Consider the following 10,217-nt stretch of genomic DNA (forward strand, 5'->3'; position numbering starts at 1 on the left):
ACAGTGAGACAAAACACATATACAAGGATGTTGTTGCTATATGATTAGGTGATGCAAAACAAACATTATAAACTCTCTTTATTGTTAATGACATTCGATATTTGTGTTGGCGAAAAAACAAACATTAAACTCTGTCCACATTGTCAATGGCGTTTTTAATGTTTGTTTAACTTTAATAAAACAAACATTAAACCAGCTCTCTCTATATATCTATAGGAGGCCCTCAAAAATAGTTGAGAAAATTGAGAAAATCTTCTCTTTAGGCAGGGTCCGTGGGGCTAATACTGTAAGTGTCAACCTTGATATGAAACAGTTTGAGAACCACTGTAGCTCTGATGATTGGAAATATTTATTAACAGTTTGCAGAATTACAGTACATTTCAACTCAATACAAAAACTGTTTACTGTGAGTGGACGACCCAATAAAACATGACACTTATTTACAACAAGAAGGTCCACCTTGTTCAATTCATCGAAAACAACTGAACAAACGGTGCTGCCACGCAGCCACGCACGCTCCTGCACAAAGTGTTCTCTTTTTTTTCCTCCTCCTTCAGCCGGAGCAACACCGTGGTACCGCGGAGTATAGAGCCCCGTGGGCGGGGCTTCAACAGGTGAGATCAGGAAGTAAACAGTGTGAGGAACAGAAGAGAACAGCAGGCAGCAACACAGAAACATTACTTTACATTATAAAACATTTAGCCTGCATTAAAGAACTACACATCCCAGCGACATGATCTACTGCAGGACAATGGAGACAACAACCTAGGATACGTTCTGTAAAAGACTCGACCATGTCCAACCTACAGGTACATACCAGTCAAGTTATATTTAAATATTCTCGAAATTAAGTCATGTAAAGTATTACGAACTCATATTTGCAGTGTCGTCGAGTGATAAGGCTACAACAATATATCACATAAAAAAAAACATCACAATTCATCTCAAGAAAACAAAACTGTGTACAATGTGAATTACATGATAGCCTATAAGGTTTATACAAATAAAAGACGAGACAGTTTTTTTAACTAAACAAACTATAACAACAGTTTCATATTACTGTGGGGATTCTGTAGAGGTTTTTAAACGACTTCAAGGGTGCCACAGTGTCCCATGTGTTAGGACCACAGGCTAGGTTTAGGTTTAGGTTTAGGTTTATTTATTTAGCATAAAAGTACAAAAAATTGACAATAACATATCAAAGAAACAAAAATACAATGCAAGGAAAGGAAGAAGACAGAAGGCTTTATATGGAATCCTTTCCTGTAGGAAGAGGTCATTGGTTTAAACAGATTAAAAGTTCATAAAGAACAGTACATAAATCTACAAGTTGTCAAAGGGGGGCAGCTGTGCAGTAAAGAAATAAAAACACAGACTGCACAAAAAACAGAAATAAACAATACAACAACAAACACACAAAAGAAAATATAACACATCAAAGTAAAACATGTAATCTACATAGAGGAAGAAATAAGATATTTCTTTAGATGTTTTTTGAATATTGGCAAGGATAATGAGGATTTAAGTGAAGCATCTAAGCTAAGGAGTTCCACAGATGAGGGCCTCTAAATTTGATGAAAGATTGATGTTTGGACGTGCGACAATAGGGTAATTCTAAATGATCTCTTTCAGGAGCTAAAGAGCAGATCTACCAAGTTCAGAGTAAATTCTTGGTACCTTGAATTTGGGGAAATGACTTGATGGGGTGTGGTATAGGATTCTATACTAAATATTGGATTTAGGCTATACTTAATTATTTTAAAGCTATATGGATGACAGGACAACTATTTGACTGTTTAACCCATTTTGACCTGACGTTGAAATTAAAAAAATATATGTCTTTTTAAAATGTATTTTTTCCCCTGAAAAACCTCATGTTTTTGTATCAGTGGTTCTCAATATTTTATGGCAAGGACCCTCCCCAACAATTATATATAATATGGCGCCGACCCCCATCTGAAAATATGTTGTTCCAGGGACCCCCCCCCCCAGAAGCAAAGATTTGAGTTAAAAACTGAAACTCTGAAAGAATATACATTAAAAATGGGTTAATGTAACCAGTGGTGGGAAAAAAGAATAAATAAATCACACCTGTGTGAAGTGAGGGGCGCTAACATATTAAAGTCTATCTCAGTATAAACAAATGGTGCCAAACTGCCAACACAAACATTAAACGCCATTATTAAACATTAAAGAGACAATATGACGTAATGAGGCACAATATGACTTACATGTTCCCTTCGTTGTTCAACGGCGTTTACTAAACAAACATTGAACTAAAGACAAACATTATACCTACATGTGTATAGGAGGGGCTATAGAGCCCCTCAAAAATAAGGCAGGAGAATTCCATACTAAAAGGCTTTCTTACCTTTCTTTGTAGTTGTTGCGTCCCCACCAAAGAGGTCCAGGTGTTATTTTGTGCAAAAGCTCCTTAATGGCTGTTTCCCCTACCATAAGCCATAAATGAATTGCATTGAACTGAATGGGAATTGAATGGGGCTATGGGGGTGTTGTGCTAATTCGCTTATTCCCATCGCTCAAATCAATATCAAATCAATAATAATAAATCAATAAAATCAATAATGTCTTTGTATATATCCTCTCTTCATAATGTAAATAATATCCCAAGCGGCACACTTTACTACTTCTTTCGATGGAAATAAGCGAACTAGCATAACACCCCCATAGCCCCATTCAATTCCCATTCAATGCAATGCAATTCATTTAGGGCTTATGGTAGGGGGAAATAGCCAATAAGGAGCTTTTGCACAAAAAAACACCTGGACCTCTTTGGTGGGGACGTAACAACTACAAATAACACCTGGACCTCTTTGGTGGGGACGTAACAACTACAAATAACACCTGGACCTCTTTGGTGGGGACGTAACAACTACAAAAAACACCTGGACCTCTTTGGTGGGGACGTAACAACTACAAAGAAAGATAAGAAAGCATTCTAGCATGGAATTCTCCTTTAAGGCACTTTTTGAGTAAAAAAGTATCAATGTAGAAATACTGCTCTGTTGCAAAGTTATAAAGTCTCGAATAAAAAAAAATACTTGAGTAAAAGTAAGAGAGTAGATGCTGTTCTTAAAGTAGGAAGTATAGCATGCTCAGTCGTTGTGCAGAAATATGTCCTTATTTCACAAGTTTTCAAATGTTGCAAAACATCTTTTTTTTGGCAAAATTGCAGATCTACAAGCCCGCATGGCAGATCTACAAGCCCGCACTGTGAGCTTGCAGAAGTGGTTAATGTGTGTTTTGTAAATAATACTATTGAAAATATACAAAGTAAAGGTGTGTGTGTGTGTGTGTGTGTGTGTGTGTGTGTGTGTGTGTGTGTGTGTGTGTGTGTGCGTGCGTGCGTGCGTGCAGGATCACATTAGATGATTGACACAGGGGTGAAAAATGGGTTACAAAATCGTGGGATAAAAAAATATATATATTTAAAAGAAAACAGGAAATCATCAGAGAGAGAGAGAGGAACTAGACGAAGGGAAGTTAATTGGGACATCATGTTGTTGAGCCTCTATGTTTCTAGACATACTGACGTCTTCCTATGATTTTAATATCCTAACTAAAATTTTAAAATGAACCCACTGAGCACGATTCTACAAAGGCCTTCTAAATCATGACAGTTTTCAGAAAAACCCCATGTTTCTATATCAGGGGTTCTGGTTCTCAAACATCTTCATGTCAAAGACCCACAGAAATCTGTTGAAATTGGCCGCCGACCCCCATCTGAAAATATGTTGTTCCACGGAGTAGGGACCCCCCCCTCCCCCAGAAGCAAATATCACAAATCCACAAGCTCGTAGCGCGCCAGCTTGCAGGTCTGCTATTTTTTTTTTTTAAATCGAAGAACGACTGACATATATAGAAACATAGCTTTTTCAGAAAACTGTCAGGATGTAGAAGAACCTTTTTAGAATCTGATCTCAGGTCAAAATGGGTTAATATATATATATATATATATATATGATCATGTGTGTTATTTATTATAATAAATGATCCCATGATGCATTGCGTCGTTGTTGTTGTTCCAGGAAGGCCCGAGCCTGCATCCAGGAGTCGTTGCGTCCGTCGTGTTTGTCATCCTGTCGGCAAGTGTCGCCGCCCTTCTGATCATCAGGAAGTACTGCTACCCTGTCAGGTAACTACTTAGTACCTGATCATACAGAAATACTGCTACCCTGTCAAGTAACTACTTAGTACCTGATCATACAGAAATACTGCTACCCTGTCAAGTAACTACTTAGTACCTGATCATACAGAAATACTGCTACCCTGTCAAGTAACTACTTAGTACCTGATCATACAGAAATACTGCTACCCTGTCAAGTAACTACTTAGTACCTGATCATACAGAAATACTGCTACCCTGTCAAGTAACTACTTAGTACCTGATCATCATACAGAAATACTGCTACCCTGTCAGGTAACTACTTAGTACCTGATCATACAGAAATACTGCTACCCTGTCAGGTAACTACTTAGTACCTGATCATACAGAAATACTGCTACCCTGTCAAGTAAGTGATGATGTACTTCCAGTATGAGTATAAAGTGGTACTAACAGTGAGGGTTTTTCCAGACCTGTTTATTTATCTTTAAATTCAAAAAATGCATTCAAGACCTTCCGTCTTCTTTTCACAAATTTCTTCCGTGTTACTTCTGACATTCACTCCTCCTACCCCACAAGGCAAAGAGATCATTTAGAATTACCCTATTGTCGCACGTCCAAACATCAATCTTTCATCAAATGTAGAGGCCCTCATCTATGGAACTCCCTAGATGCTAGTTAAATCCTCATTATCCTTGCCAATATTCAAAAAACATCTAAAGAAATATCTTATTTCTTCCTCTCTGTAGATTACATGTTTTACTTTGATGCGTTATATTTTCTTTTGTGTGTTTGTTGTTGCATTGATTATTTCTGTTTTTTGTGCAGTCTGTGTTTTTATTTATTTACTGCACAGCTGCCCCCCTTTGACAACTTGTAGATTTATGTACTGTTCTTTATGAACTTTTAATCTGTTTAAACCAATGACCTCTTCCTTCAGGAAAGGATTCCATATAAAGCCTTCTGGCTTCTTCCTTTCCTTGCATTGTATTTTTGTTTCTTTGATATGTTATTGTCTATTTTTGTACTTTATGCTAAATAAATAAACCTAGACCTAAAGGGTGATGATGTATTTACAGTATGAGTATTAAGTGATATTAACAGTGAGGGTGGTGATGTTCTTACAGTGAGTATAAAGTGATACTAACAGTGAGGGTGGTGATGTTCTTACAGTGAGTATAAAGTGATACTAACAGTGAGGGTGGTGATGTTCTTACAGTGAGTATAAAGTGATACTAACAGTGAGGGTGGTGATGTTCTTACAGTGAGTATAAAGTGATATTAACAGTGAGGGTGGTGATGTTCTTACAGTGAGTATAAAGTGATATTAACAGTGAGGGTGGTGATGTTCTTACAGTGAGTATAAAGTGATATTAACAGTGAGGGTGGTGATGTTCTTACAGTGAGTATAAAGTGATATTAACAGTGAGGGTGGTGATGTTCTTACAGTGAGTATAAAGTGATATTAACAGTGAGGGTGGTGATGTTCTTACAGTGAGTATAAAGTGATACTAACAGTGAGGGTGGTGATGTTCTTACAGTGAGTATAAAGTGATATTAACAGTGAGGGTGGTGATGTTCTTACAGTGAGTATAAAGTGATATTAACAGTGAGGGTGGTGATGTTCTTACAGTGAGTATAAAGTGATATTAACAGTGAGGGTGGTGATGTTCTTACAGTGAGTATAAAGTGATATTAACAGTGAGGGTGGTGATGTTCTTACAGTGAGTATAAAGTGATACTAACAGTGAGGGTGGTGATGTTCTTACAGTGAGTATAAAGTGATATTAACAGTGAGGGTGGTGATGTTCTTACAGTGAGTATAAAGTGATACTAACAGTGAGGGTGGTGATGTTCTTACAGTGAGTATAAAGTGATATTAACAGTGAAGGTGGTGATGTTCTTACAGTGAGTATAAAGTGATATTAACAGTGAGGGTGGTGATGTTCTTACAGTGAGTATAAAGTGATACTAACAGTGAGGGTGGTGATGTTCTTACAGTGAGTATAAAGTGGTGATGTTCTTACAGTGAGTATAAAGTGATATTAACAGTGAGGGTGGTGATGTTCTTACAGTGAGTATAAAGTGATATTAACAGTGAGGGTGGTGATGTTCTTACAGTGAGTATAAAGTGATACTAACAGTGAGGGTGGTGATGTTCTTACAGTGAGTATAAAGTGATATTAACAGTGAGGGTGGTGATGTTCTTACAGTGAGTATAAAGTGATACTAACAGTGAGGGTGGTGATGTTCTTACAGTGAGTATAAAGTGATACTAACAGTGAGGGTGGTGATGTTCTTACAGTGAGTATAAAGTGATATTAACAGTATAAAGTGATACTAACAGTGAGGGTGGTGATGTTCTTACAGTGAGTATAAAGTGATACTAACAGTGAGGGTGGTGATGTTCTTACAGTGAGTATAAAGTGATATTAACAGTGAGGGTGGTGATGTTCTTACAGTGAGTATAAAGTGATACTAACAGTGAGGGTGGTGATGTTCTTACAGTGAGTATAAAGTGATACTAACAGTGAGGGTGGTGATGTTCTTACAGTGAGTATAAAGTGATACTAACAGTGAGGGTGGTGATGTTCTTACAGTATGAGTATAAAGTGATATTAACAGTGAGGGTGGTGATGTTCTTACAGTGAGTATAAAGTGATATTAACAGTATAAAGTGATACTAACAGTGAGGGTGGTGATGTTCTTACAGTGAGTATAAAGTGATACTAACAGTGAGGGTGGTGATGTTCTTACAGTGAGTATAAAGTGATATTAACAGTATAAAGTGATACTAACAGTGAGGGTGGTGATGTTCTTACAGTGAGTATAAAGTGATACTAACAGTGAGGGTGGTGATGTTCTTACAGTGAGTATAAAGTGATACTAACAGTGAGGGTGGTGATGTTCTTACAGTGAGTATAAAGTGATACTAACAGTGAGGGTGGTGATGTTCTTACAGTGAGTATAAAGTGATATTAACAGTGAGGGTGGTGATGTATTTACAGTGAGTATAAAGTGATATTAACAGTGAGGGTGGTGATGTTCTTACAGTGAGTATAAAGTGATATTAACAGTGAGGGTGGTGATGTTCTTACAGTGAGTATAAAGTGATATTAACAGTGAGGGTGGTGATGTTCTTACAGTGAGTATAAAGTGATACTAACAGTGAGGGTGATGATGTTCTTACAGTGAGTATAAAGTGATATTAACAGTGAGGGTGGTGATGTTCTTACAGTGAGTATAAAGTGATATTAACAGTGAGGGTGGTGATGTTCTTACAGTGAGTATAAAGTGATATTAACAGTGAGGGTGGTGATGTTCTTACAGTGAGTATAAAGTGATATTAACAGTGAGGGTGGTGATGTTCTTACAGTGAGTATAAAGTGATATTAACAGTGAGGGTGGTGATGTTCTTACAGTGAGTATAAAGTGATATTAACAGTAAGGGTGGTGATGTTCTTACAGTGAGTATAAAGTGATATTAACAGTGAGGGTGGTGATGTTCTTACAGTGAGTATAAAGTGATACTAACAGTGAGGGTGATGATGTTCTTACAGTGAGTATAAAGTGATATTAACAGTGAGGGTGGTGATGTTCTTACAGTGAGTATAAAGTGATACTAACAGTGAGGGTGGTGATGTTCTTACAGTGAGTATAAAGTGATACTAACAGTGAGGGTGGTGATGTTCTTACAGTGAGTATAAAGTGGTACTAACAGTGAGGGTGGTGATGTTCTTACAGTGAGTATAAAGTGATACTAACAGTGAGGGTGGTGATGTTCTTACAGTGAGTATAAAGTGATATTAACAGTGAGGGTGGTGATGTTCTTACAGTGAGTATAAAGTGGTACTAACAGTGAGGGTGGTGATGTTCTTACAGTGAGTATAAAGTGATACTAACAGTGAGGGTGGTGATGTTCTTACAGTGAGTATAAAGTGATATTAACAGTGAGGGTGGTGATGTTCTTACAGTGAGTATAAAGTGATATTAACAGTGAGGGTGGTGATGTTCTTACAGTGAGTATAAAGTGATACTAACAGTGAGGGTGGTGATGTTCTTACAGTGAGTATAAAGTGATACTAACAGTGAGGGTGGTGATGTTCTTACAGTGAGTATAAAGTGATATTAACAGTGAGGGTGGTGATGTTCTTACAGTGAGTATAAAGTGATACTAACAGTGAGGGTGGTGATGTTCTTACAGTGAGTATAAAGTGATATTAACAGTGAGGGTGGTGATGTTCTTACAGTGAGTATAAAGTGATATTAACAGTGAGGGTGGTGATGTTCTTACAGTGAGTATAAAGTGATATTAACAGTGAGGGTGGTGATGTTCTTACAGTGAGTATAAAGTGATACTAACAGTGAGGGTGGTGATGTGTTTCCAGCGAGTATAAAGTGATACTAACAGTGAGGGTGGTGATGTTCTTACAGTGAGTATAAAGTGATACTAACAGTGAGGGTGGTGATGTTCTTACAGTGAGTATAAAGTGATATTAACAGTGAGGGTGGTGATGTTCTTACAGTGAGTATAAAGTGATATTAACAGTGAGGGTGGTGATGTTCTTACAGTGAGTATAAAGTGATATTAACAGTGAGGGTGGTGATGTTCTTACAGTGAGTATAACGTGATATTAACAGTGAGGGTGGTGATGTTCTTACAGTGAGTATAAAGTGATATTAACAGTGAGGGTGGTGATGTTCTTACAGTGAGTATAAAGTGATATTAACAGTGAGGGTGGTGATGTTCTTACAGTGAGTATAAAGTGATATTAACAGTGAGGGTGGTGATGTTCTTACAGTATGAGTATAAAGTGATATTAACAGTGAGGGTGGTGATGTTCTTACAGTGAGTATAAAGTGATACTAACAGTGAGGGTGGTGATGTTCTTACAGTATGAGTATAAAGTGATACTAACAGTGAGGGTGGTGATGTTCTTACAGTATGAGTATAAAGTGATACTAACAGTGAGGGTGGTGATGTTCTTACAGTATGAGTATAAAGTGATACTAACAGTGAGGGTGGTGATGTTCTTACAGTATGAGTATAAAGTGATACTAACAGTGAGGGTGGTGATGTTCTTACAGTGAGTATAAAGTGGTACTAACAGTGAGGGTGGTGATGTTCTTACAGTGAGTATAAAGTGATATTAACAGTGAGGGTGGTGATGTTCTTACAGTGAGTATAAAGTGGTACTAACAGTGAGGGTGGTGATGTTCTTACAGTGAGTATAAAGTGGTACTAACAGTGAGGGTGGTGATGTTCTTACAGTGAGTATAAAGTGATACTAACAGTGAGGGTGGTGATGTTCTTACAGTATGAGTATAAAGTGATACTAACAGTGAGGGTGGTGATGTTCTTACAGTATGAGTATAACGTGATACTAACAGTGAGGGTGGTGATGTTCTTACAGTGAGTATAAAGTGATACTAACAGTGAGGGTGGTGATGTTCTTACAGTGAGTATAAAGTGGTACTAACAGTGAGGGTGGTGATGTTCTTACAGTATGAGTATAAAGTGATACTAACAGTGAGGGTGGTGATGTTCTTACAGTGAGTATAAAGTGATACTAACAGTGAGGGTGGTGATGTTCTTACAGTGAGTATAAAGTGATACTAACAGTGAGGGTGGTGATGTTCTTACAGTGAGTATAAAGTGATATTAACAGTGAGGGTGGTGATGTTCTTACAGTGAGTATAAAGTGATATTAACAGTGAGGGTGGTGATGTTCTTACAGTGAGTATAAAGTGATATTAACAGTGAGGGTGTTGATGTTCTTACCGTGAGTATAAAGTGATACTAACAGTGAGGGTGGTGATGTTCTTACAGTGAGTATAAAGTGGTACTAACAGTGAGGGTGTTGATGTTCTTACAGTGAGTATAAAGTGATACTAACAGTGAGGGTGGTGATGTTCTTACAGTGAGTATAAAGTGATATTAACAGTGAGGGTGGTGATGTTCTTACAGTGAGTATAAAGTGATATTAACAGTGAGGGTGGTGATGTTCTTACAGTGAGTATAAAGTGATATTAACAGTGAGGGTGGTGATGTTCTTACAGTGAGTATAAAGTGATACTAACAGTGAGGGTG

This window comes from Protomyctophum bolini (genome assembly GCF_963924005.1).
Source record: "Protomyctophum bolini genome assembly, chromosome: 20".
Lineage (NCBI taxonomy): Eukaryota > Metazoa > Chordata > Actinopteri > Myctophiformes > Myctophidae > Protomyctophum > Protomyctophum bolini.